Source organism: Nerophis ophidion, linkage group LG05, assembly GCF_033978795.1.
Source record: "Nerophis ophidion isolate RoL-2023_Sa linkage group LG05, RoL_Noph_v1.0, whole genome shotgun sequence".
NCBI lineage: Eukaryota > Metazoa > Chordata > Actinopteri > Syngnathiformes > Syngnathidae > Nerophis > Nerophis ophidion.
Genome location: NC_084615.1, coordinates 38376435 through 38402496, shown reverse-complemented (window position 1 = coordinate 38402496; position 26062 = coordinate 38376435). Strand labels below are relative to the sequence as shown.

At 44.3% G+C, this 26062-nt stretch overlaps 1 long non-coding RNA gene across 1 annotated transcript; it reads right to left on the bottom strand.

Annotated features, from left to right (window-relative positions):
• Positions 1-305: 305 nt before the first annotated feature.
• Positions 306-14767, bottom strand: LOC133552362 (uncharacterized). The gene is made up of 3 exons (XR_009806683.1): positions 14653-14767; positions 3113-3367; positions 306-3017 (listed from the first exon to the last, which is right to left on the bottom strand). It is a non-coding gene; the product is annotated as an uncharacterized LOC133552362 (long non-coding RNA).
• Between the last annotated feature and the right edge of the window lie 11295 nt (positions 14768-26062).

The following is a 26062-nucleotide window of genomic DNA, read 5'->3' as shown; positions in this document are numbered from 1 at the left end:
ACTGTTTTGGCAAGATGGACCTAGACTAATCAAATGGATTAGCTGCCAAACTCCGACAGGAAAAGACTGCGCCCTAGTGACATTTCTGCTTGGTTTGAAGCACCACAGAAAAAGAAGATAACTGTCACATTTAACAATGTATATTTTGAAAAAAATACATTCTGATGGACATCACGGACGAACAGGGCTTAGTGCCTCTGCCTCACACTGCGAAGGTCCTGAGTTCAATCCCAGGCTCGGGATCTTTCTGTGTGGAGTTTGCATGTTCTCCCCGTGACTGCGTGGGTTCCCTCCGGGTACTCCGGCTTCCTCCCACCTCCGAAGACATGCACCTGGGGATAGGTTGATTGCCAACACTAAATCTGCCCTAGTGTGTGAATGTCAGTGTGAATATTGTCTGTCTATCTGTGTTGGCCCTGCGATGAGGTGGCGACTTGTCCAGGGTGTACACTGTCTTCTGCCCGAAACGCAGCTGAGATAGGCTCCAGTGTCCCCCAGCGACTCCAAAAGGGACATGTGGTAGAAAAATGGTTGGATGGACATTCTGATACTTTAAGAGAGGGCAGGCGTGAAGCGGTTCAACTGTTCAAGGTTGCCGGTCAGTGTATGTTTGGTCATTTCATTTTAATTTCATTAATAAAAATGGAAAAACAAAGAATTGGTTGTCTATTTGAATTTAATTCAAATCAAAGGCAATACCTACAACACCAGGGACTGGTTTAATGTTGGCATTACTTTCGCGGATGACCTTCCACGTGTGGCGGATAGCAAATAAGTGAATGAAAAATTAATACATGAAATAACTCACCATAACATTGAATTAGTGGGAGCCCCTGGCATTTTCCCTTTGCAAAAAAGCTCTCCATAGAGTTTTGCTTTTTACAAATTTTTTGGAGTTGTAGTTTTTTTGGGGGGCTTTAGTATCTGATGAGTTATAGGTGATACATCACATTCACGGACAACAGCATGGATGTATAATAAAGCTAGAAATACTTTCCATTAGTTCCAATAGGGGCTTCACGTTGGCAGAGGGGATAGTGCGTCTGCCTCACAATACGAAGTTCCTGCAGTCCTGGGTTCAAATCCAGGCTCGGGATCTTTCTGTGGGGAGTTTGCATGTTCTCCCCGTGAATGCGTGGGTTCCCTCCGGGTACTCCGGCTTCCTCCCACTTCCAAAGACATGCACCTGGGGATAGGTTGATTGGCAACACTAAATTGGCCCTAGTGTGTGAATGTGAGTGTGAATGTTGTCTGTCTATCTGTGTTTGCCCTGCGATGAGGTGGCGCCTTGTCCAGGGTGTACCCCGCCTTCCGCCCGATTGTAGCTGAGATAGGCGCCAGCGCCCCCCGCGACCCCGGAAGGGAATAAGCGGTAGAAAATGGATGGGATAGTTCCAATAGATTTCTGTGGATTTTTATTTCCATTCTAAAAGTTATAATTTCATAATTTGTGCAATATTTCATACATATATACACTAATGCTAGCTTTTTTTGGTCCAAATAAATACAGTACATATGTTATTGGTTACTACTTGTGTAATAGGACTATGTGTAATCATACCAACACTTTAACTTACGAAGCCAAATGATACAAGTATTTTCTTTGTTTTACCACAATTATTATATACTCCAACTTACCATTTCTCCAGCACTTTAACTTCTATGATCACTTTGATGACCCTGATTTTGGGTCATCAACCTGCCGCGGACTGTAGATTGAACCTAACTTTTGGCTACCTTTTGGCACCTTTACATTGTTTGTTTATTAATGTGCATTGTTCCATGTAACAAAGATTTAACAAATATAGCAAATGGCGACTTTCTATCAGGAGTTTAACAATGCATATATGAACAAGCTTATTAGTGTGTCTGGTGGGACTGGCAAAAGTTAAGTAGGAGAAAATGCGGGCCAATTACAAACGTAAATGATCTATTGTCTCTGTGCGGCCCGGCAGCAAATGCGTCACGGACCGGTGGTTGGGGACAACTGTCTTAGATGATATCAATGGATTGGTGTTGGAATTTTTGAAAACGCTTAAAAGAAAGTTTACGTAGTAACAGTTTCAATTGAGAATGGCTATTTCGGAATTCCTGGAATTTCGGGAAAACCTGGAATATGTATGAAAAAAAAATAGGAGCACTTGTTGTCCCAACTAAGAGGATTGTTGAATTGGTGTAATGGTCAAAAATGTTTAAAAAATGTGGACTACAATAAACAGTTCCAGGAAGAGGTAAAAATAGAGTTTTGAAAAACTGGGAATTCTGGAAATTCCTGGAATTTTTGGATCTTGGAAAATGGCAGTTTGATTGTCCAAGGTGAAAATTGGCCCATTAATTTTCAATGGTCAAAATGTCCGGAAATTTTGGGTTATCGGGGAATTTTTATTTTTATTTTTGGTGAGAGTTCGAGATTCCCAGTCAAGTGGAACATTTTGATACTCGAACAGTTCCGAACGTATGACAACTCTGGGCTTTGGAGCGTGGCAAATTTTTGCAGCGGTATAATAATAATAAATAGATGATTTTTTTGTGTAGAATGTTGCATGTGCGAATGCTTAGGCATAACATTCAACTTGATGTGCTTTGAGGTTAGTTGTATTGATGAAAATAGTGCTCCCTTCTCCTATCCAAACTTTAGCCTCCACATAAAACAAAAGTGAAGCGACATGAGAGCATCATTCTCATAATCTTGCCTTACAGTCACGTGTGCTGAGATGATCTTAGCTTGATTGTTATGATCTATTGAGTATTTAATGAATACGTGGAGTGTGTATGCTACTATGTGTTTGCATGTAAAACTATGTGCAGGAATTAATATATGTAAATACCGTAAAGAGTGTTGTAGTGCATGTTGAATGGTGGTGTCCAAAAACAAGAGGGAAGAGGCAAGGAAGTCCAAGGTCCAAGCGGGGTCGTGGGGCAAGAGAGAGGCGTCCAAAAGTCAAGGCAGAATGTCGGTGGATCAAAAGAAGGCAATCTGGGTCCAGGGAAATGACAGCAGAAGTTGAAACACGGGACTGTGGAAAAATGAGACGAAGTGGATCAGGACGAGACACGAGGAAGACAAGCAAACAAGAGAGCGCAGGTGGGAAGTCAGAGACGTGAAGCTTACTGTGAACAGATCTACATTCCGACGAGGAGTAGTCAGCGGCGAGGCTCTTTATCCTGTCGTCTGTAATCACTCCCAGGTGTGTTGATTGAAGATTGCCTCCGGCTGCGGAGGCGTGTGGGCGCGAAAGGTGCGAATCTGGTAACAGCGCGTGTGGGGGCGTGTCTGGATGCGCTAACAGTAGAGCAGCTGAGTGCTCCCGCAGAAGAGGGAGAAACAGACTGCATGTGTGCCATAACATTGATGACACGATGTCCACTGTGTTCACACAGATAAACATCAATGGCATGAACCCATCCACAAACAAGCCGTAATAGCTTTTTAGATTGTTATAATTTTATTAGTATTTCAAAGTGTAAAATGGGCTGGGTTAAACAATTAAGTAGTTCACAAAGTCCGGATATGAGACATCAGGGAAGATTTCGTGGTCACTGCTCGACTCAGACTTGTTCGTCTTGTACGGATCCTTGCATCCAATTATGGCTGTTTGCTCCTTATAACAATGAAGGGACTTGTCATATAATGACTCACAGTATTACTCCATTGTATCACAGCTGGTGCAATGTTATTTTAAACTAAATAGTTCTGAAATATTACTATAGCGGGGGCATGGCCTGCGGGCCTGCAGCGGAACGGGGTGTGCCAGGACAGGCCTCGAAGTCAGCGACAGGTGCGTAGATGGCCCAGGTGGGCCTTATTATCTAATCACTTGTCACTCTGTATAAGCAGCAGCCGGGAGGAGAGGTTGTGGGAGCTGGAGGGGAGCTGAAGTGAGGGCGAGAGCGAGTCTGCCAGAGAGACACAAGAGAATTGCTGAAAAGCAACCTGTGAACATTGGCACAATAAAACTGTATTGTAACCATGAAACGGGCTCTCATGTTGGTGATTGGTGGTCCAAAGAACCCCCTGGGGGGAAACCGCCACAATTAGGCACCCAACATGGCCGGAAGAGACCGACCCACTGATGGCTCTTGTGAAAGTGCTCGCGGCGGTGACAGCAGCCAGCCAACAGCAGATGGAGGCGGTCCGCCAGCAAGTGGCACAGCAGGGCCAAATCCTGCAAGCACTGGCGGACCGGGTGGAGGCGGCATGGTCAACAGCAGCGGCCGTCGCCTTACAGCGCATGGGGGAGGAGGAGGACCCCCATGCATTTTTGGACATTTTTATGGCCACGGTGGAGGCTTGCGCATGGCCGAAAGAGGAATGGGGAGTGCGTCTCCGGCCGCTGCTAGCAGGGAAGGCGCACAGAGCAGCGCTCAGCCTACCTGCGGCCTCCCAAGTACACTTTACGGACCTGAGGAAGGCGGTGCTGGATTGGATTGGGTGCACCGCCAAGGACCATCGAGGCCGGTTCCGGACGATGCGCCCTGGGGACGGAAGCCTGTTCGTGCTGGGTCAACGGCTCCGAGAGGCGGCGACGCGCTGGCTGCAGCCGAAGGAGGGAGATGACCAAGTGAAGGAACTGATGGTCTTGGAGCAGTTCTTGGAGGCCATCCCTGCGAGGACAGCGACCTGTGTCTGGTATCACCGGCCCTGAGACCTAACAGCAGCGGTGACCCTGGCCGAGGACCACCTGGCGGTGCACCGTGAGACGCGACCTGCACCAACACCACGCGGACCGAGTGCGCAGTGGAAGGAGGAGGTATCGCCGGTCCTATGGCGCTGTGCTCTTGACTCTCCCTGCGTTCTGCGTCCACAAAACCTGCACCCAGCACGGGCACCGCGCAGAGTGAGAGAGCAGAGGGAGGAGGAGAACTTGTGTATGGGTGCTCACTCGCAGGTCCCGGCTGCTGCACATACAGTACTTCCTGCGCATACGGTCCCTCAAACGCCTGGGCAGGCGTGCTAGAGGCGTCGGCGGCCCGGTCACGTGCGTCAGGGACCTCCGCGGGTGAAAGTGAGGCAGGTGATCTAGGTGGCCAGCCTTCCTGTGCCCTCCCTCGGCCCGTGTGAGACGTACTGTACAAGGGGGTACATACCCGGCGATGGTGGATTCTGGCTGAGAGCAGTCCATGATCCACCAAAACCTGGTTCGATCCAGGGCTTTGAGGCAGGCAGCACGGGTGAGAATTAGATGTGTTCATGGGGATGTGCACAAATACCCTGTGGTACCGGTGGAAATTCAATACGGCGAGCAAAAGCATAGGGTCAAGGTTGCTGTAAGTGCACACCTTACGCACCCCATAATTTGGGGTAGGAATTGGCCGGGGTTTATCCATTTAGTGACACAATATGTGCGGGCGCGTTCACGGCCCATAGGAAAGGGGAATATCCACCTGGTTCTCAGCGGCGACGCGGGTTCATCTTACACTGCCTAGGGGGAACCGGCGGGGGGGTTGCAGGAAGCCCCCTGGCCTCCCACTGGCAATCTACGGTGGATTTACCCCTCGAGCAGTCCCGAGATGACACTCTGCAAGTGGCCTGGGACCAGGTGGTTTTCGCGGATGGTCAGCTGGTGCGCCCGGGACCAGCGCGAGTATGCCCTTATTTTGCAATCATTTGGGATAGATTATACCAAGTGAGCCGTGACACTCAGACAGGAGAAAAAAATCACCCAGTTGTTGGTGCCGAAACGCCGTCGGGAAATTATTTTCCAGGCGGCACATGTCAACCCCATGGTTGGCCACATGGGGATTGATAAGACACTCAATCGGGTAATGGTCCGATTCTATTGCTGAGACGTGCAACGCTGGTGTGCTGCCTGCCCGGACTGCCAGCTGGTCAATTCGGCGGCAACCCCCAAGGACCCCTTGCGCCCATTATCACATATGGAGGTCCCATTCGAAAGGATTGGTATGGACCTCATCGGACCATTCCACCTGAGCACACGGGAAAATAGTTTTGCGCTAGTCTTAGTGGATTACGCAACTCGTTATCCCGAAGCAGTGCCGCTACGCTCCATCTCTGCAAAGAGTGTAGCGCAAGCGCTGTTTCAGGTCATCTCCCGAGTCGGAATCCCGAAAGATTCTGACTGACCAGGGCACGTCCTTTATATCACGCATGATAAAGGAACTATACGGATTATTGGGATTTAAGGCGATCTGAACCAGTGTATACCACCCGCAAACCGGCGGGCTTGTGGAGCGGCTGAATAAGACGCTGAAAACCATGATCCGTAAGGTTACACACGAGGACGAACAAAATTGTGGAGGTTGCCCCCCAGGGGGTTCATTGGACCACCAATCACCGACATGAGAGCCCGGTTCAGGGTTATAATACAGTTTTATTGTGCCCATGGTTGCAGGTTGCTTTTCAGCAATTCTCTTGTGTCTCTCTGGCAGACTCGCTCTCGCCCTCACGTCAGCTCGCTTCCAGCTCCCACCACCTCTCTTCCCGGCTGCAGCTTATACAGAGCGACAGGGGATTGGATAATAAGGCCCACCTGGGCCATCGACGCACCTGTTGCTGACTTCAAGGCCGGTAGTGGCCTACCCTGTTCTGCTGCAGCCATGCAGGCCACACACCCATCCACAATTACATGAAGCGCTATCGTGAACAATGACGCTTTCCCTTTAAACTGGATTACGGCATGCACTTCCAGGAAAATCCGAATCACTCTATACTTTAGTATAAGTGGTGTGCCGTCAGGTCCAGCAAGGATTTCTCTGCTGTCCTAACATAACCAGAAATCATGATCATATTTAAAGATACAATTATTTTTTCATTTACTTTCCCTAAATATGTAAAATTATTCATATTATCTTCATGTCATATTATGCTCCTTCCAGTGCTGTTGTTTTTAGTTTTAGTTTGTATCCAATCAGAATTCAGCTAGCTTATGTTGCCATGCTGTACCAAATCTGCCAGAGGCCTTCAGAATCAACAATGCGGGCGTCCGTGCATTGTAAGTGATCGGGGACATACAAGTGATAGACAGTTCCGATAGCCAATCAATTACAAGTTGTTGTCAGTAAGGCCTTCTGGCTGGCCTAAAGTTGAACGTGACGTTTACGCGTCATGTGACTGGATAGTCATCGGGACCGTTAGTGGAGTAATTTGAAGACACATAGAGTTGCGAAACAGTTGTGATAGCCAATCAGATCACAAGTTGTTGACAGTAGCCTATCTAAGTTGCCTGATGTTAACGAGACCGTGATTGAATACTCATTTGTCATTCCGAAGTGAGTATTGACGGAGATAGATATCTATATAAGTCCATATTTTAAAGTTATTTATTTTGTTCCGGATTGGTATTTGAAATATCTAGTGTTCTATCAGGTACTCTGTTTATCTTTTCCCTATCTCCTGACCGCTGGTACACTGTAGACGACTTTGTGCTCGGAATGGAGGATGGCTCCAGCTGAGCAAGACAACAGATAAGGGTATTCGCTCTGTAGGGGGAGGGGAGGGCGAGTGGGGTAGTGTAAAAGGCGACACTTCCGTAGAATTAGCAGATCAACTAGGGCGATGCGATTTGAATGTGTTGTGCATAGATTTGGTCATCCGACCTCGAGGTATGTCTTTACAAGCTTTAAAATCTCACTAAAACACTATTAAAACAATAAGCAGATAAGGGATCTTCCAGAATTATCCTGGATATTGTGCCTAATTACATCTGAAACGCTTACACTGCAGCCGCCCAGAGCCATCGCTTTATTATTTCATTTTTTTATTTTCTTTGTGGTCCTTCACTTTCAATATCCTAATTCACGAATCTAATTCACGAATTAATGGGTCCGAATTGCTCTTACTGCTGGTGGCTCCCATTATAAACAATGTGAATATGTTTGGAGCACTGCAATTTGTGACGTAACGCGCACATTCTTCTGGTAAAGGCAGGGCTTTTTTATTAGCGACCAAAAGTTGCGCACTTTATTGTCAATGTTCTCTAATAAATCCTTTCTGCAAAAATATGGCAATATCGCGAAATTATCAAGTATGACACATAGAATGGACCTGCTATTCCCGTTTAAATAAGAAAATCTCATTTCAGTAGGCCTTTAATATACAAAAAGTAAAAGAACACTGGTACAGAAGGCAAAATAAAGTGCATGCCTACGCACGGTAAGCTAATGCTAAACGTAGCAAGGAAGTCCTAAAGTCCAAAAGTGACGTGCCAAATGCACGAGAAACTAAGGCGTAACTTAGCACAAGTAAATATAAAGCGGAGAAGCCAACGTGAGAGTTGCATGAAGCAAACAACGAACCAAGAACAAACTGAGGTCGAAGGCAGGCTTAAATACTAAAGTAACAATCAAAACACAGAGGCGTGACAAAAGCAGAGCAGGTGGAACAAATAAGAAACCATGGTAACCGAACAAACAAGGAAATGCAAAAACTAGGGATCGGAAGAGTCCAAAAATAATCAGAAAACACACAAGAAGGACCCAAGAACAAAAATGATCCGGGAGGCGGATTCAGACACCAACCTTTGTACTCGATGTTATACAACTTCTCTTACTTGTTTTCAGCATAACTATTGGTGTCGCTACAATAAGTGAAAAGTTTGATGTTGATCCCCGTTTCGTTACCTAATTTACTCTGATTTTGGAAGACGGAAGGCAGGATATTACACCCAGCAGTATTCCCTGACAGACTGGTACTTAGGCTTGTTCTAAAGTGCTTGTGCCTCAGTCCTTCCTTCCCGACGACAGTGACTGACAAGTGTCTTAGAACAGTGGTCCCCAACCTTTTTGTATCCGCGGACCGGTCAACGCTTAACAATTTGTCCCGCGGCCTGGGGGGAGATAATCCTTTTTTTTTGTTTGTTTGTTTTTTTCTTTGTCATGAAAAAGTGACGTTTTTGTCATGAAAAAGGGAGGTTTTTGTGGTTGGTGCACTAATTGTAAGTGTATATTGTGTTTTTTAACTAACGATAGGAAGGTTCTCGAAACCTGCACAGGATTCACACCACAATTTAACTATGTTTTTGATAATCTGTTGCAGCCCTTTGAGACACTAGTGATTTAGGGCTATATAAGTAAACATTGATTGATTGATTGATTTTTTATGTTGATTTAATAAAAATAAAAAAATTTGATTTTTTTATTTTAATTTTTTTTAATTTTTTTAATTTTTTAAATAGAAATTAATACAAAATTCTTCTGCGGCCCGGTGGTTGGGGACCACTGTCTTAGAACATACGGCGGACTTGAAATAGACTGGATCAAGGGGGACAGCAAGACTTACTTTTTTGACCTGTGCAGTAAGATTGATTGTGAGGGACATAATAGCTATTACCCCGGTAGTAACCTCTATCTTTGTTACGACGCAACCCTGAGCTATTGGTGTCGGAAGCAGAATACATACTCTTGGGGGTGGTGCCCCTCGTGGAAGCAAATAACCTACTACACAGGGCATTGGAATCCCACTAGCCCCTATTATTACATCAAAACTATTCGGGAAGAGATGACCTTCAGGAGGAATTTTGATCGTTCCCAAAACCCCATTGCCCTTACAATTGCCATCGTGGCTGTCATGCCCTATTGGCCCAGTCCCTTCTATGTTATTTTGGGGGTTGACCCGACTGGTACAGACTCTAAATGGATTATTAAAATTAATGTCCTTGAGAGGGCGTTATCTACCTCTGCCCCCTCTGTAGCACCTAAAGTGCCACTCCACCTCGGTGACGTTTCAAAGGCTCTCACATCTGTACATACTAATGTCATCACCACTGAAAACCTGGTAGCTTTGACCCTAGGAGCGGGCGCCGGCAACCTGTGGCTCAGGTGGATGACAAGCATGGCCAAGAGCCAAAACATGGGTGATTGTGTTGCTTTTTTCGTTGGATGTCCCTTTCCCCACACTTACCCCGCCCCTTTTAAGTTAACTGACACAAATGGCTCAAAGTGCCTTATCTCCTTGTTTTCTGAACCCACGCCGCCAGGTTGCGATTTGCTGGCTAGTGTGTACCCTCCTGTTGACAATTCCACCCGACTTCTTCCTTTTGTGGCCCAAAAGATGAATTACACGTGTTTTCAATTCACAGGACCCTCTTTGTCCCCCAACAAATTGGGTGACATTGACCCTTCCTGGTGCACCACACTGATAGAGGGCTCAAAAATAGGCCCTTGGGCACGGGCTGTCTTATTCTGGTATTGTGGGGAGCACAGATTGTACATTAGAATACCGATGTCAGCCGTTGGGCTTTATGCTATGGTTAGACTGGTGACCCTACTCACCCTATTGGGTACCAAATTAACACCCCTTGGAACTCCTGTTTCAGCGGCCTCTTTAACTTCCCGCCAACGCCGTCATGTTCTATCTAGGAGGAGTGCAAGGGGCTCCTTTGATTTGATGAAAAACCCTGATGATATTTACCTTGATGCAATAGGGCAACCAAGGGGGGTACCCGGACAACATAAATTGTGGTGTGAATCCTGTGCAGGTTTCGAGAACCTTACTATCGTTGGTGCTATTTTCCCTGAGTCTGCTACTAAAAATTTAGAACGCATTAACTATGTTTTTGATAATCTGTTGAGACTGACCAACCTGACCTGTGACGCTGTTGAGGGACCTGCTGAACAACTCGCCCCGACCTCCCTCATGGCCCTCCAGAACCGCTTAGCCCTTGACCGCATCCTAGCCAAGGAAGAAGGTGTTTGTGCAATGTTTGGTGACCAATGCTGTACCTTCATTCCTAACAACACCGCCCCCGATGGCTCGGTCCAGAGGGCCTTAGAGGGCCTCCAAGCCCTGTTTAAGGAACTTACTGAAGTTTCCGGTGTCTCTGATCCCTTCAAAGATTGGCTTCAAGGCACCTTTGGCAGGTGGACTGACCTAAATAAGTCTGTCCTGGTCTCCTTTGCAGTTTTCTTGGCCACCATAGCCTCATGAGGTTGCTTTATCACACCTCGTGCTAGGTCTCTATGCACCCGCATCATTGTTAGAGCCGTAGAAGGTCAACCCCACCCTGTTTCTGGGTTTGCTATGTCTCTGAAGGGGGTCAAGCAAAGTGATGACTTTCGAGAATAGCTAGTTTCCCTCGCTGACCATGACGACTTTGACGTGGACTCCCTCCATCCATCTCCCATGTAACTATGCTTTTATTTTAGTGCGAGCTTGCTAAAACTTTAATATGGGGCAGGTGCTTTAGAAGTTTTGTAATTGTGTTAGAGATCTTTTGTAGAAGATCTGAAGGGGGCTAAACGGAGATAGATATCTACATAAATCGTAATTTTAAAGTTATTTATTTTGTTCCGGAGTGATATTTGAAATAGCCAGTGTTCTATCTGGTACTCTGTTTATCTTTTCCCTATCTCCTGACTGCTGGTACACTGTAGACGATCTTGTGCTCGGAATGCAGGATGGCTTCAGCTGAGCAAGACAATAGATAAGGGTATTCGCTCTGTAGGGGGAGGGGAGGGCGAGTGGGGTAGTGTAAAAGGCGAGACTTCCGTAGGATTAGCAGATCAACTAGGGCAATGCAATTTGAATGTGTTGTGCATAGATTTGGTCTCCCAAAGTTTTGGAATAAAAGGTCAAAATAAGATACTCTGTCTGGGATTAATTCAAAACCAGCTTATGTGTCATCAAAAGAACATGGGGAGTGACCAGCAGAAAATCTGGTCCAAACGCAACAGTATCCATTCACAAATTTCCATTTAGCAGGAAGCGGGAAGTGTTGCGTCATAGCCATACTGGGATAGCAGAGAGGGAGAACAAAACGTTGATCAGGTGGCAGATATATATTTGCAAGGCCCTTTAAACAGAAACTACATCGTGTGAGACGATGTAGGCCAACCCTGAAAGCTAGCTCAGCTGTTATGGCGATGAAACATGGAAATGCTCGCCAACAACGAGGAGTATCACTGGCTTATACAGCTAGTGAGTTCAATTATTTTCTTTTTTTACTTTTAATATGTTTTTTGCAGTTTTAATTATGATTGTAATATGTTTTAATTGTTGATGCATTTTAATTGTTTTTTAAAGGCGCCAGAAAATAACCCGTAGGGCGTAAATGTGTTGCTGTATAGCAGGGGTTGGGAACCTTTTTGGCTGAGAGAACCATGAAAGCCAAATATTTTAATATGTATTTCCATGAGTGCCAGAAAATATTTTTAACACTGAATATAACTAAATGCGTGCATCTGCCTCACAATACGAAGTTCCTGTAGTCCTGGGTTCAAATCCAGGCTCGGGAGCTTTCTGTGTGGAGTTTGCATGTTCTCCCCGTGAATGCGTGGGTTCCCTCCGGGTACTCCGGCTTCCTCCCACCTCCAAAGACATGCACCTGGGGATAGGTTGATTGGCAACACTAAATTGGCCCTAGTGTGTGAATGTGAGTATGAATGTTGTCTGTCTATCTGTGTTGGCCCTGCGATGAGGTGGCGACTTGTCCAGGGTGTACCCTGCCTTCCGCCCGATTGTAGCTGAGATAGGCGCCAGCGCCCCCCGCGACCCCGAAAGGGAATAAGCGGTAGAAAATGGATGGATGGATGGAAGTCTCTTATTCTGTTTTATAACATTGTTGTACTGAAGCTATTCAATAATAAATAAAATGCTTCTAACCATTAATCCGACTTCTTGAACAGGTGGGGTAGAAAACGGATGAATGGATTAAATGCATGAGAATGTTTTATATTTTCAACGTTATTTTTAACACTGTGATTACCAGAGGAATTATTCATTACTTATATTAAGCAATGTCAGCTAAGATTTATCTGAGAGCCAGATGCAGTCATCAAAAGAGCCACGTCTGGTTCAAGAGCCATAGGTTCCCTACCCCTGCTGTATAGTATTTCTCCAGCAATGGTCATGTGGTGACATCAACGATGGTATTTTGAGAGGTAATTTTTGAAGTCGGACATCACTGAAGGCATTGGTGGGAAATGCACGGCCCGCCACTGTATAGTACAATATTTTTTCTTACAGACCAGTTTGGGGCCCTGTTTTTAACTCACTACTTTCGGTTTCGGTGTCAAAATATAAAAAAAACTCAATTTCGGTCTGTTTTTCTATATTTTTTCATGTGTGTACAAATTTCTGTGGATGTTTGTCCTCGTTGTGTCATTTCCAAAATAATTTATTTGGGCTCCAAAGACATTTTAGCATGACAGGCAAACACGTACTGTAGTAATTATCCTTGCTTTTACGTTGGAAATAAAATATTTCTGTGTCTGCAAATGATAACATATCTGTTTTGGTTTGTTGCTCTATTCCTGTTTAATCTTCTATTTTTTTCTCCCATACCCCCCCACTTGTTTACCTGTATCTCACCTTTTTTGTAAGGGCCGCTGTAAGCCGGCAGACCCGTCAGCAATCCTGTTCTGTCTCCCTGTAATGTTTGTCTGATCTTAAATGGGATTGTGCTGAAAATTTAAATTTTCCTAAAGGAACTCTCCTGAAGGAATAAATAAAGTACTATCTAATCTAATCTAATCTAATCTAATGGGGATACAAATGTGTGTTTTATGAAACATCCATCCATCCATTTTCTACCGCTTATTCCCTTTTGGGGTCGCGGGGGGCGCTGGCGCCTATCTCAGCTACAATCGGGCGGAAGGCGGGGTACACCCTGGACAAGCCGCCACCTCATCGCAGTGTTATATGAAACATAAAATGAAAATCAAACCATTTTAGATGTATGCTCCTCAACACCAATTTTCTTTTTTGTATTTTAAAATGAAATTCAGGGCAGCACGGTTGAAGGTCCTGGGATAGGCTCCACCAACCCCGAAAGGGAATAAGCGGCAGAAAATGGATGGATGGATATACTGACGGTTACCCCTCCCTATACACGGATCACACCCTGTGCATAGGGCCTTGTAAATCGTGGGGGGGTGGGCAGCACCGTTTGGCGCGAAGATGTAAAATGTCAATTAAAGATTGACAGGGGGCTAATTTGCTTGAAATTTTATCACAACTGTTTTCCTAGATGTTTAATTGGCTAAAACTGCCTTACCGTTTGACAAGAGTCCTTATTTGTCCCTGAGTCTTAATTCCTTATCTTTGCAAGACATTTGCATCATGCTTCCAACTTAAGGAAACACTTTAGGCAGACCCTTTCTTTTCCCTTAAAGGAAACATTGGGCTGCATTTAAACTTGACCAACGGATTAGATTTCATTTTTTTCAAAATGACAAACATCTTGTCGAAAATGTATTTCATTTCACTCCCTTGATGTGTCCTATTAATTAAGACCATGCAACGTAACAGGAAGTTCATTTAGACATATAAATAGAAAATAAGTTAAACACGTGACATTTCAGTGATCTTGCACTCTCAGGATTGCAGATGCTTCGCTGCATAGCGTCTGTGTTTGTCCAGCTTGCTAATTGAGGATGCCTGACGTGCCTCTTGCCATGTTTGTTTGCATTCTGCAGCCCACGAGGTGGGCGCGTTGAGAAAATATTCATTAACGGAGCTAATTACTCATTTCAGTGTCGAGAGAGCATTTAATTACCGCCTGTCCTGGCTAAGCCTCAACTATGTCACAGCAGTGACAAAATGGATAAGTGATCAAATATACAGTATATTAATGTAATTTAGGGGCCTGTAAAAGATACTGTATTTGACACAATTAACATTTATATAGTAGTGTACTCGGTGTGTACTAGTGTGTATGTGTGTGTGTGTGTGTGTGTGTGTGTGTGTGTGTTTACCTCTTCTTTAAGTAGAGTCAGCCTGTAAAGGTGAGAAGACAGCTGGAGCTGTCAGCAGCACCCAAAGGAAGACTTAATGGATATAAAGGGGGCCTAAAAGACAGAAACTCTGCTGGAGGTGAACAAGCTATCTTTGTTCGTCATAGACATGCCTGAGTTACATTAATGAACTTTACATGAACAAAATTCAAGTCTGAAGAAGCAAACACAGTTATGAAAAATGATTGAAAGAATACAATATAATAAAAGGTATAAGAAAAACTAATACAGTATAGCTTGTAAGCAATAAAAGAAAAGAAAATAAGAATAAAAGGTTTTCGGAAATACAATTTAAAATAAATAAATCCCGATTTTTATTTACTTAGTTTCTAAATTAATGTATCTTTTTCTATATTTAATTTTTTTAATATATATATATATATATACACATTTTTAAGAGTCAGTATTAGAAATAGAAAACATTATTTATATTATTTTTAATATTAATGATACTGTTGCTTATATAATTTTTTTAACAACATTTAAAGAATGCATTTTTTACGTCGTTTTTTTAGGCTAAAAAAAAAAAAAAAGATCAAACCAGACCAATTTAAAAGATTTCCACAAATTTGGTAGTTGAAGCCTTATTTAAATTATTTTCTATGAAAAATTAAGACAACATTTTTTATTGGAGTGTAATGCATGGATCGTGATGAAAATGTGCAAATGTAGGTGTAATGTTTACACTGTCAATAATATTTAGTCAGTTAAATGAGTTTAATGGCTGAATTTTAGTGTTGCAGGCCTTCGCAGAGCGTTACTTTTTTGCACGTTAACCCTGCATTCTGGCAGCGGGTTTATTTCCTGTGACGGACTAAAGCGCGATTCCCACCAACATGCAGACCCTGAACCTTTCTACTGGAAGGCCATGGTCTTTCACATGTGAAAAAGGAAAATAAGTGGATATTCAGACTGCCTTTGAAAAACTGTCCTTGCTAAAGCTGCCTGTCATAATAATGCCTTTGAGTCCAGGCAGAACTAAGTGCTTATCAAAGTTGGCAATTGACTTTGCCTTTTCTGACACCACCAACTTACCAAGTGAAAAGTTGACTCTTTGTGAGCGCTGCCGGCGTTTGTATTGCCTCTCTGAATGGCCTGTTTTCATTATAACATGAATGGCAGCAGAGGTGGTTGAAACCATCTTTTAATCAGCGCAGCAAAAAGAGACCAGTTGAATTTTTTTGTTCTTGTTTGAGCTCTTTTCTTCTTTACCCTAACTACTATGGACCTCTTTCATCTATTTTGATGAGGGTAAGGACAGTGTTTTCTGTTCTCTACATTCCAAAGCAATTCCCCATTTCAAACAGGAAATCATGTAAACAGAAATAATCTTTTCCAGGGTAAAAGTGTGGTCATCATAATAATGTAAATATTAATAATCAGTTCCGGGGTCATTTTAGCACTATTATTTGTCATACAAGTTTTTCATCCATCCATCCATTTTCTACCGCTTATTCCCTTTTGGGGTCGCGGGGGGCGCTGGCGCCTATCTCAGCTACAATCGGGCGGAAGGCGGGGTACACCCTGGACAAGTCGCCACCTCATCGCAGGGCCGACACAGATAGACAGACAACATTCACACTCACATTCACACACTAGGGCCAATTTAGTGTTGCCAATCAACCTATCCCCAGGTGCATGTCTTTGGAAGTGGGAGGAAGCCGGGGTACCCGGAGGGAACCCACGCATCCACGGGGAGAACATGCAAACTCCACACAGGAAGATCCCGAGCCTGGATCTGAACCCAGGACTGCAGGAACTTCGTATTGTGAGGCAGACGCACTAACCCCTCTGCCACCGTGAAGCCCGTCATACAAGTTTTGTGCCATGCCGACCTTTATAATAACACTGTTTAACTTCTTTAAAAACATACAAGTTTTTAAAGAAGTTAAACAGTGTTATTATAAAGGTCGGCATGGCACAGTTGGGAGAGTGGCCGTGCCAGCAACCTGAGGGCTCCTGGTTCAATCCCCACCCCACCTTCTACCAACTCGTCATGTCCGTTGTGTCCTTGACCAAGACACTTCACTCTTGCTCCTGATGGGTCGTGGTTAGGGCCTTGCATGGCACCTCTTGCCATCAGTGTGTAAATGAATGAATGTTGAAATAGTGTCAAAGCGCTTTAAGTACCTTGAAGGTCGAAAATCGCCATACAAGTACAACCCATAATTTAATTTTAGCTGTAATTCTTTGACACTCGCTGAACTAAGATATGACATACAGTACATGTTTTATGTACATTTTTGGTATCATGTGGTCACATTGTTACAACCTTTTAAACAATATTTAAACAGTTACAGTTGAAATGAGTTACATTGTCTACTCCAAAGTTTCCTGCCTGTGCAGAATGAAGATTTTTTTGGAATATGTTTATTCAATAATGAACAATCTGCTGTACGGATTGCAAATTAGCCAGAATATAGCATAGTTGCATTTTATTTGCATTTGATGGCAAGAGCTTTATTCGTACCAGCAACCCTTTAAAAAGGAACTGCACTTTTTGGGAATTTTGCCTATTGTTCACAATCATTATGAGAGACAAGAACACCCATCCATCCATCCATCCATCCATCCATTTTCTACCGCTTATTCCCTTTCGGGGTCGCGGGGGGCGCTGGCGCCTATCTCAGCTACAATCGGGCGGAAGGCAGGGTACACCCTGGACAAGTCGCCACCTCATCGCAGAGCCAACACAGATAGACAGACAACATTCACACTCACATTCACACACTAGGGCCAATTTAGTGTTGCCAATCAACCTATCCCCAGGTGCATGTCTTTGGAAGTGGGAGGAAGCCGGAGTACCCGGAGGGAACCCACGCATTCACGGGGAGAACATGCAAACTCCACACAGAAAGATCCCGAGCCTGGATTTGAACCCAGGACTGCAGGAACTTCGTATTGTGAGGCAGACGCACTAACCCCTCTCCCACCGTGAAGCCCAGACAAGAACACATGTATTATTTTTTTTTTTTTCAATTTTGAAGATGATAAAAAAAACACATGAAAGATGCAGCTAATGGAAGTCACCGTTATAGCCTTCAAAGCCCTTTAAAACAACTTCAAAACCCTCCATCAATATTTTGTATACACACTGCAAGTATATATATAATGTAGTTACAGACACGTTCACAAGAATGTTTAATATGTTAAATATTTATTTTGATATTTATTTTAATAATTTCTGGGACTGATTTCTTCTGTGCATTAATTTCTGTTTCCATAACAGCGCAGGTCTGACTTCTAGCAAGAATGTGTGTTCCTACAATCCGGATTCAAACACAAGTGTGTTTTCTAATCATGGCAAACTTGGTAACAGACAACAAAGATGACTTTTTTTGGACAAATGAAGTTTCACAACCTTATATTTAAGAATATGAATATACCTGCTGTGTGGAGAGACGCAGCCGACGGGCCGACAGCGGGCTGAGAAGAGCAGCGATCCTGGCCGAGATGAGGGCCAGGAAGCGGGGCATGCGGCGGACAGAGGAGGCGTGACGCACTCGGAGCCGCACGGGAGCAGCAATTAGCGCAAGGTGCGTTCACCACACAGCTGCGCTCAATCACATCATCTACTCCTGCAGCATAAAAAGGGGGAAGGAGGAACATTCAGGGGAAAGTAGTAGAAGGAACCCACTGGAGAAGACTGACCACGAGCAACGAACAACGATCAGACCTGAGAGACGATGCGCCCCCGCCACAGACGCAAACCCCGGACACCGCAAGGTGCACCGAGGACAGAAGCCGGAAACGCCTGCGCACTGCAAAGTGCCGCGACAAAAAGGCAAGAGAATGACATGATGTTAGAAACAATAAATCAGAGTCAAACCTGTTATGATGCGTCATGTGTTGGATGGCACCACAACCCACACCAGGACGGCAGGAAGTTCGTCACATGCTGCTTTTAGAAGCCAGCACATTGGAAGCCGGGAGAGTGTTGTGAAAGCGATTACACAACATGATGCTGGACTGAAAAGCAGATCGTACATGCTGTAGAAGGCGACAAAGTCAATGACTTCATAGCACGCCCTAATACTTATTATCTGGGTGACTGCCGGCAGTCATTCAAGATAATATTAACGTCTCCTATTGTCTTCTTCGCTTTGTGACACGGGTCTTAAATGGCTCTTTTTTTTTGGACGGCGTGGCGCAGTGGAAGAGTGGCCATGCGCAACCCGAGGGTCCCTAGTTCAATCCCCACCTAGTACCAACCTCGTCACGTACGTTGTGTCCTGAGCAAGACACTTCACCCTTGCTCCTGATGGGTGCTGGTTAGCACCTTGCATGGCAGCTCCCTCCATCAGTGTGTGAATGTGTGTGTGAATGGGTAAATGTGGAAGTAGTGTCAAAGTGCTTTGAGTACCTTGAAGGTAGAAAAGCGCCATACAAATACAACCCATTTATCATTTATTTATGTATTTTGACGTTAAAAACAGGTAATTGTTGATTCTAGGTAAGCACGACATTAAAGTCCCCAGCCAGACCAGACAAACAACTTTCCATCGAGTGAGTCACTTTAATATCGATCATGATACACGCACCCCGCCATGCGTGTTGTTTCAACTACAGTACATATACTGTCTGGCTAGCTCAGCTGTGTACAAACAAAACATGAAATTTGAGCTGATAATTTTCAGATACTATAATATCATTGTTCATGTTTTTAAAAAGTTAAAGTACCAATGATTGTCACACTCTAAGTGTGGTGAAACTAACCTCTGCATTTGACCCATCCCCTTTTTCACCCCATGGGAGGTGAGGGGAGCAGTGAACTGCAGCGTTGTGCGCGCTCAGGAATAATTTGGGGGATTTAACCCTTAATTCCAACCCTTGCAGAGAGGTACTGAGTCCCATTTTTATAGTCTTTGGCAGTGTTGTGCGGTGAGGTATATAGCTGGTGAGGCACTGATGTAATCAGACTCAGATTTACAAATACCGTATTTCCTTGAATTGCCGCCGGGCATATAGTATGCGCCTGCCTTGAATTACTGCCGGGTCGAACTCGCTTCCCAAAATATTTAGCGCATGCTTAGTATTACCGCTTGGTCAAACTCGTGACGTCACAAGTTACACTTCCCCTGTCATCATTTTCAAAATGGAGGAGGCTGATTTCAATACCAGTAATTTGAAATCGCATAAAGGGAAGAAGATTAAGAGCTATTCAGTAGGATTTAAGGTTCAAGCTTTTGAATACCGGTATGCTAAAAAGTACAGTAAGCAGCTATGTTTTATTAATATACCTGTGGAGCAGAAGGTCCGACAGACAGGCAGGGCATGCTGGAGCCCGGCCCAAGATGGCGGAGAGGAGGAGTGGAAGAGAGACCCGGAACGAGGTTTTATTGAAAAATAAACAAATTCAAACTGCTCAAGCCATGTCCTCCCTTGGTGGTCCTGGGAACCCGCAAGATGACGGCTTGAGACCGTCACAATACCGTAGCTGCGTGTGTCAAATATGAGTCATTAAATGACTCCCGCCTCCCGGTGGTAGAGGGCGCTAGTGATCCTTCTTGTGACTACTCGGCTGCAGAAGAAGTGAAATGAGTGACGTGATATGTGCTGGAGGAGGTAATTAAGGAAGATCGACCATGGATACAGAAAGACTTTTAAAACTGAAGAAAGATAAGGAAGACTTCTATAAACAAGTTATCGATGCTTTTGATCAGAAGGCGCTAGCATGGAATATATTTATAAGTAAAAGTAGGACCATAATAAAGTTTTTTTTATTAAATGTGCTTTTCATGATGGTATCCTTACATCACACTCAAATTTTTACTGCATGGCTTTGTTAAGTGCCGGAGTGAGAAGAGGTTTTAAAATAATTAGTGCATGCTTACTTTTACCCCATGCCTTAAGTAAGCGCAGGAGTGAATAGAGGTTTTAAATTAATTAGTGCCCCGGCGGCAATTCAAGGAAATACGGTATACAGTATGCGTGCTGCGCATATTATTTGCCATTTGATTGGCAGCAGTTTACGGGTTATGTTTCATTTCTGCATTCTTTACACATACAAACTGTTGCCCAAAAAAATGTGCATTTCATTAAAAACGAAACACAAATAATTTTATCGTCATCTTACCTTTACTTATAAATGAAGTCCATGCGCCTGTCCTTCTGAATAAAAATATCCGTCACTTTCTGGTAAAAGTCCTCCTTCACTTCCTTCAGTTTTAAAATTCTTGTAAGAGTTCAAGATAGTTGCCGCGTTAACCCTGCGATAGCGATAGCTGAGCTCCTACTCTCATCATTTCCACGAAATGCTAGCTGCTGTTTGGCAAGGAAGCAGGTCACATTGATGACATATTTTAAAAACTCTTGTTTCTCTTTTACCTTAGCATTGTGAACACTGATGCTGTTCATCCAAAGCCAAGTCTATCCTCGTCATCCCAAACGTTTTAGCGCAATCTAGCTTTGAATATGAGCGGCCGACTGCTCATGTTTGGTCAGGCTTCTTTGCAAATTCTTTAGGTCACAAAATCCCATTTGAATCCACACAGTTCCACAGGTTGAAAAAAAAAAGGCAATGAAAGCAGAAAAGGCGGTTCCTTGCAGAGCATCCACAAAGCCAGTCTTTTCATGTATACCACTCCGTCTGGAAAGAGTGAGTAACTTTCCGTCCTGCTGATTGAAACAAACCATTCAGCTCCGGCGTTGGTCTTCCTTTAGTAATTATCTCCTGGTTTGCTTCAAAGTCCACTTTAGAAAACTGTTTAAGTGCGGAAATGTAGTCATCCATGTTGAAAGTCGGGGTGCACGAGACAGAAAAAATAAGTCGGTGCGGCACTTACCCGCTGAGGCCACCGTATGTCTGGGATCATGAGCGCCCCGCCCCTATCGTGAGGCACGAGAACTGTTTGCCTCACCTCAGACTGTTTTCTTTGCCGTTTTGATGGCTCACCAAGACAAAAAACATGTTACTCGCTGCGGCACTTGACTCGCTTACGCCACCGTATGTCTCTGATCATGAGCGCCCCTATCGTGAAACACAAGAACTGTTTGCCTCACCTCAGACTTTTTTCTCTGCCGTTTTGAATGCTCAGCAACACACCAGACAAGAACGCGCTCTGGCCGCACGGCAGACAGAGAAGTTTACCAGGGATTGAGAAAATTCAGCGATTTTGGAGAAAACATAATCCAAATTAGTAAAGCTAAATGAAAATTAAAATCTAAAAATTACTTTATCATTATATATTTTATTTCTTTTCATGATCACAGGTGAGGCACTGCCTCCCCTGCCTCCCCTGACCGCACGTCACTGGTCTTTGGTATGACTCGGTCGGGGTTTGAACTCACGACCTACCGATCTCAGGGTGGACACACTAACCACAAGGCCACTGATACAACATCATTTCTTGTTGATGTAGGAGCTAGCTTATCTCTTGCTGTAGCTAGCTTTTACGTATAATACCGTAGCATGGCTATGTGTTATTACACTAGAAGAAAAGTTCCTCAGTGTTCGCTCTTACAATAATATGGTTATTATACAGGTTACGGAATGTAAACAAAGTATTGTTGACGGTTTTTGAATGCCTTTTTAAAGTGATTTACTGTAGATATAGAATGGATTGCTCCCATTAGTTGCATTGCCGGCCGCCAAGAACAAGCCAATTTTTAAATGTTAGATTGCAAGAAAAATTCAAAATAAAATTGTCCTCTTGTCTCTCCTAAGGATTGTGAATGATAGGGGGAAAAAAAAAAGTGTCTATCAATCATCCAGGTCATTGTCATCTCAGGATTCCAAAAAAAAGTCTACATCCCCTTTAAGTTTCTGGAGCCACGCCGCCCCCTACAGTTTTGTCTATGTTTTAATGGTAAAAATCCTGTTTGAACTGATAATATTTAAGGCCTTAAAGCACATGCACGTTATTGGGTAGTCTTTGGTGGGAGTGCTGTTTGGGCCAGTGGTAAATGGAGGGTCACGGTCGCATCTTTCAAAATAAACTGAATGAGGAGTAACAATCGCACACACCTGCTCTGGCCCTTTCTCCACCACCACGACACACAATGGACGCGGTTGCCACTAATGATGTAGGAAGGATGGAGGAGGAGGAGAAGGAGGAGGGTTGAAGGAGATGAAAAGGAAGGTGTGAATCCATAATCGACATATTTGGTTTGTTTAAAATATGAAGACATATACCGGTAACACAAATTTACTCAATATATTGCATGTGTGGAATCAAGGAGAATAAAATGATCACTGTGCATGTCCTAAAACACTCCTGGGGATATCAGTAGAGGGCAGAAAGGGCTATAATTAAACATTAATTTAAATATTAATAAATATGTACTAAACGTGACTGTCAGAAAGTGTTTTAGTGTTATCTCATTCTGACGCAGTTTAGAGATGTTAGATTTCCTGTGCTCTTAATTTGGCGATCCAGTCTGAGACCTCATTTCCTGTTTGTAGTGTTTCTGCGTAGTATAGGCTCTTGGGTGCTTGTGTAAACAGCATTGTGTGCGTTCCTGACTAAAATGTAAGTATACATCGAATATAGCACGATTATTAATGCTAAAATGCCTATAATGTGTTACATGTAGCCTTAACCGAGTGTTTGTCTGCAACAATGTTTCTGTTTGACGATATAATTCGCCAACTCAACTTTCGCCCTGTTAATACTTCTTGTTACACAGTAGTTACCCTATCCTACCACTAGATGGCGACACACAAACACACGCAGATACCTACACACACAAAAATCACAATTGTTCAACTTCACCATTAAAGAGTGACTTAAAGCCTCTCTGTAGCCTACTCTCTGACCGGAGTCCTTGTCCTAAGAAGATATCACACCAGCATTCCACATCCAGAGTAATCTACTCTATCTCTTGGTCCTTCGAGCCGGATTGATAATCATCTGAAGACAACATGGAGTCAGAACAAGCCTATGCAGATCCAGGAGCACGTTCTCGACCCCAACGAGAGAGACAACTGCCAGCACATCTTGATGACTATGAAGTTGGATACTAATCTCAACATATATCAACCATAGCTGTTGATACTGGAGCCCCGACCCCTGGGAGGAGAGCATCTTTTCCACGAAGCCCATCACCCGCCTCTCAATGCAGTAGAGCCAAGACTCAGTGTAGTTCCTGCTCGTCAGCCAGGAGGTCCATCATTGAGGGATTATCGGACCTACAGACTGCAATGTTGGAGGACAGAGTAAAACAAATGGAACTGGCGGAAGTGAACAGACGAATAAGAGAGGAAAACCTAGCTGATGAGCAGTACCGGCTTCTGGACAAACATTCCCGAGAAGCTCTCCGTCAAAAGGACAAACTTCTGAGAGAACAAGAAAGGCAACGACGTAAACTGGATGAGGAGGCGGAGTTGGCCTTAAAGACGAAAGAGGCAATTACGAGACGTCTTATGCTGCATTGAAACTGGTAGAAAAAGAAATGGAATTGGAGAAAGCTGCACTAATAACATCCTTCTCAAAGGAGGATACACATAGTTCTGTCGTTTCCAGGCCACTTAACAACTCTGAGTTCAACCTTCGGTTCCCAGCTGATCAAAGCGGAGCACCACCATACTCACAAGGTGAGCTTGGATCTCGACACACTAGTCCAGCAGCAAATGCTCCACCGCCAGCCCTTCCAGCCACTGCAGTTGATACCGCCGTCGCAACCAGTCCGCCTTTACCCCAAGTCCAACTTGTTCCTCCAGATAATCAGCCTTCTACTACCGCAACTCTGAGGTATCAGCCACAGCCTACTTTTGCCACCATATCTCCCTGCCACAATTTACCCACTGCAACAGCCAATTAAGCAGAATGCAGCCTTGCAGCCTCACCCTTATCCTCCAGTGCCACCATTACTGCAGCTGTTGAAAGCACCACCACTAGGCTCCGGGACAGCACCTGGTACCGACCTAATGGAACTCTTAATACCTACTTCATATGGACTTCCAAGGCCTACCTTGCCCCAATTCACATCTGGAAAAGAGTCAGACTTTGCACTCCTAAAAATGGCATTGGATAACCTGCTAAATTCACATGCTCACCTCACAGAGCAGTTTACGTATCAAGTGCTGTTGGACCACTTAAAGCTGCCAAGTGCCTATAAGTTAGCACAAGCTTATATGTATGTATGATCCCAAGCCATATTCATCCGCTTTGCAAGCACTTCAAGATAAATATGGATAACCTTGACAGCTGGTGCAGAGTGAGTTAGGAGCCATGTTGAACTCCCCTCCAATTAGATATGGAGATCCGGACGCATTGGGCAATTTTGCCCTGTCAGTCCAAGCGCTAGTGGGCATGCTTTGTTCCCTAGAGGGTGAAAATGGCTATGAACTTAGATGTGGCTCTCACGTCGTTAGACAACTCAGAAAATTGCCCGCCAACTATAGAGACAGCTTTGTTGAGTATAGCTTGAGCAACGGTATTCTGAGAACTGGAACAGACAGAACATACACACTGTCAGACTTCTCCACCTGGCTTCAGCTAAAGTCTCAAGCAAAGCGAATCTCATCGAGAGCAGCCTACATGTTCCAAGACCAGCCAAAGTCAGCTAAGAACTACAACAGAGCACAAGGGCATCCATCTAATGTGTATTACAACACAGAGAGCCAAGTTCAAGGTACAACGCCTGTTTTAGCTCACAGTGCCAATTCAGCCAAGCTTAAATCCAGCCCTAAGCCATATTGTCCATACTGGGACACCGATGAACATCATTTGAGCCTGTGCCCCAAATTCAAAACCCTTTCTGCATCAGAAATTCCCACAAGGATCAAAGACAGAAACTGTTGGAGATGCGGCAGGAACCACGCACCTGAGGCATGCACTCTTAAGAAGCCCTGTAAAGTTTGTAAGAAGCAACATCTAACTGTGCTTCACTATGTGTGCCATCAAGAGGCCAAAAAGGTGCTGATGGTCAGCATCACTCCAGACACTGTCTATGTTAACTATCCAAACCACCCAAAAAAGGTCATGCTAAAGTTAGTTTGTGTGTTTCTGTACAATGCTGAACAGTCCTTAGAAGGCTTTGCTATCCTTGATGACGGATCAGTGAGGACACTCATACTTCCATCCGCTGTACAACAACTCCATCTGACTAAAGAGCCAGAGAACCCTCCGTTGCGTACTGTTCGACATGAGGTGATCTACCTACAAGGAGCTGCTGTCTCATTCGAAATATCCCCAGCTCATGTGCCCAAAGAAAGATACAAAATCCACCATGCATTCACAGCTGACGAGTTAAGTCTTTCCGAGCACAGCTATCCTGTCAAATCACTCATGCGCAAATATTCCCATCTGCAAGGACTTCCACTGGTAGACAGAATCCAACCATTACTTCTCATTGGGTCGGATTTCCTACATCTACTCATCCCCGAGCATCCAGTAAGAGCTGGTCCACCTGTAACCCCTGTAGCAGT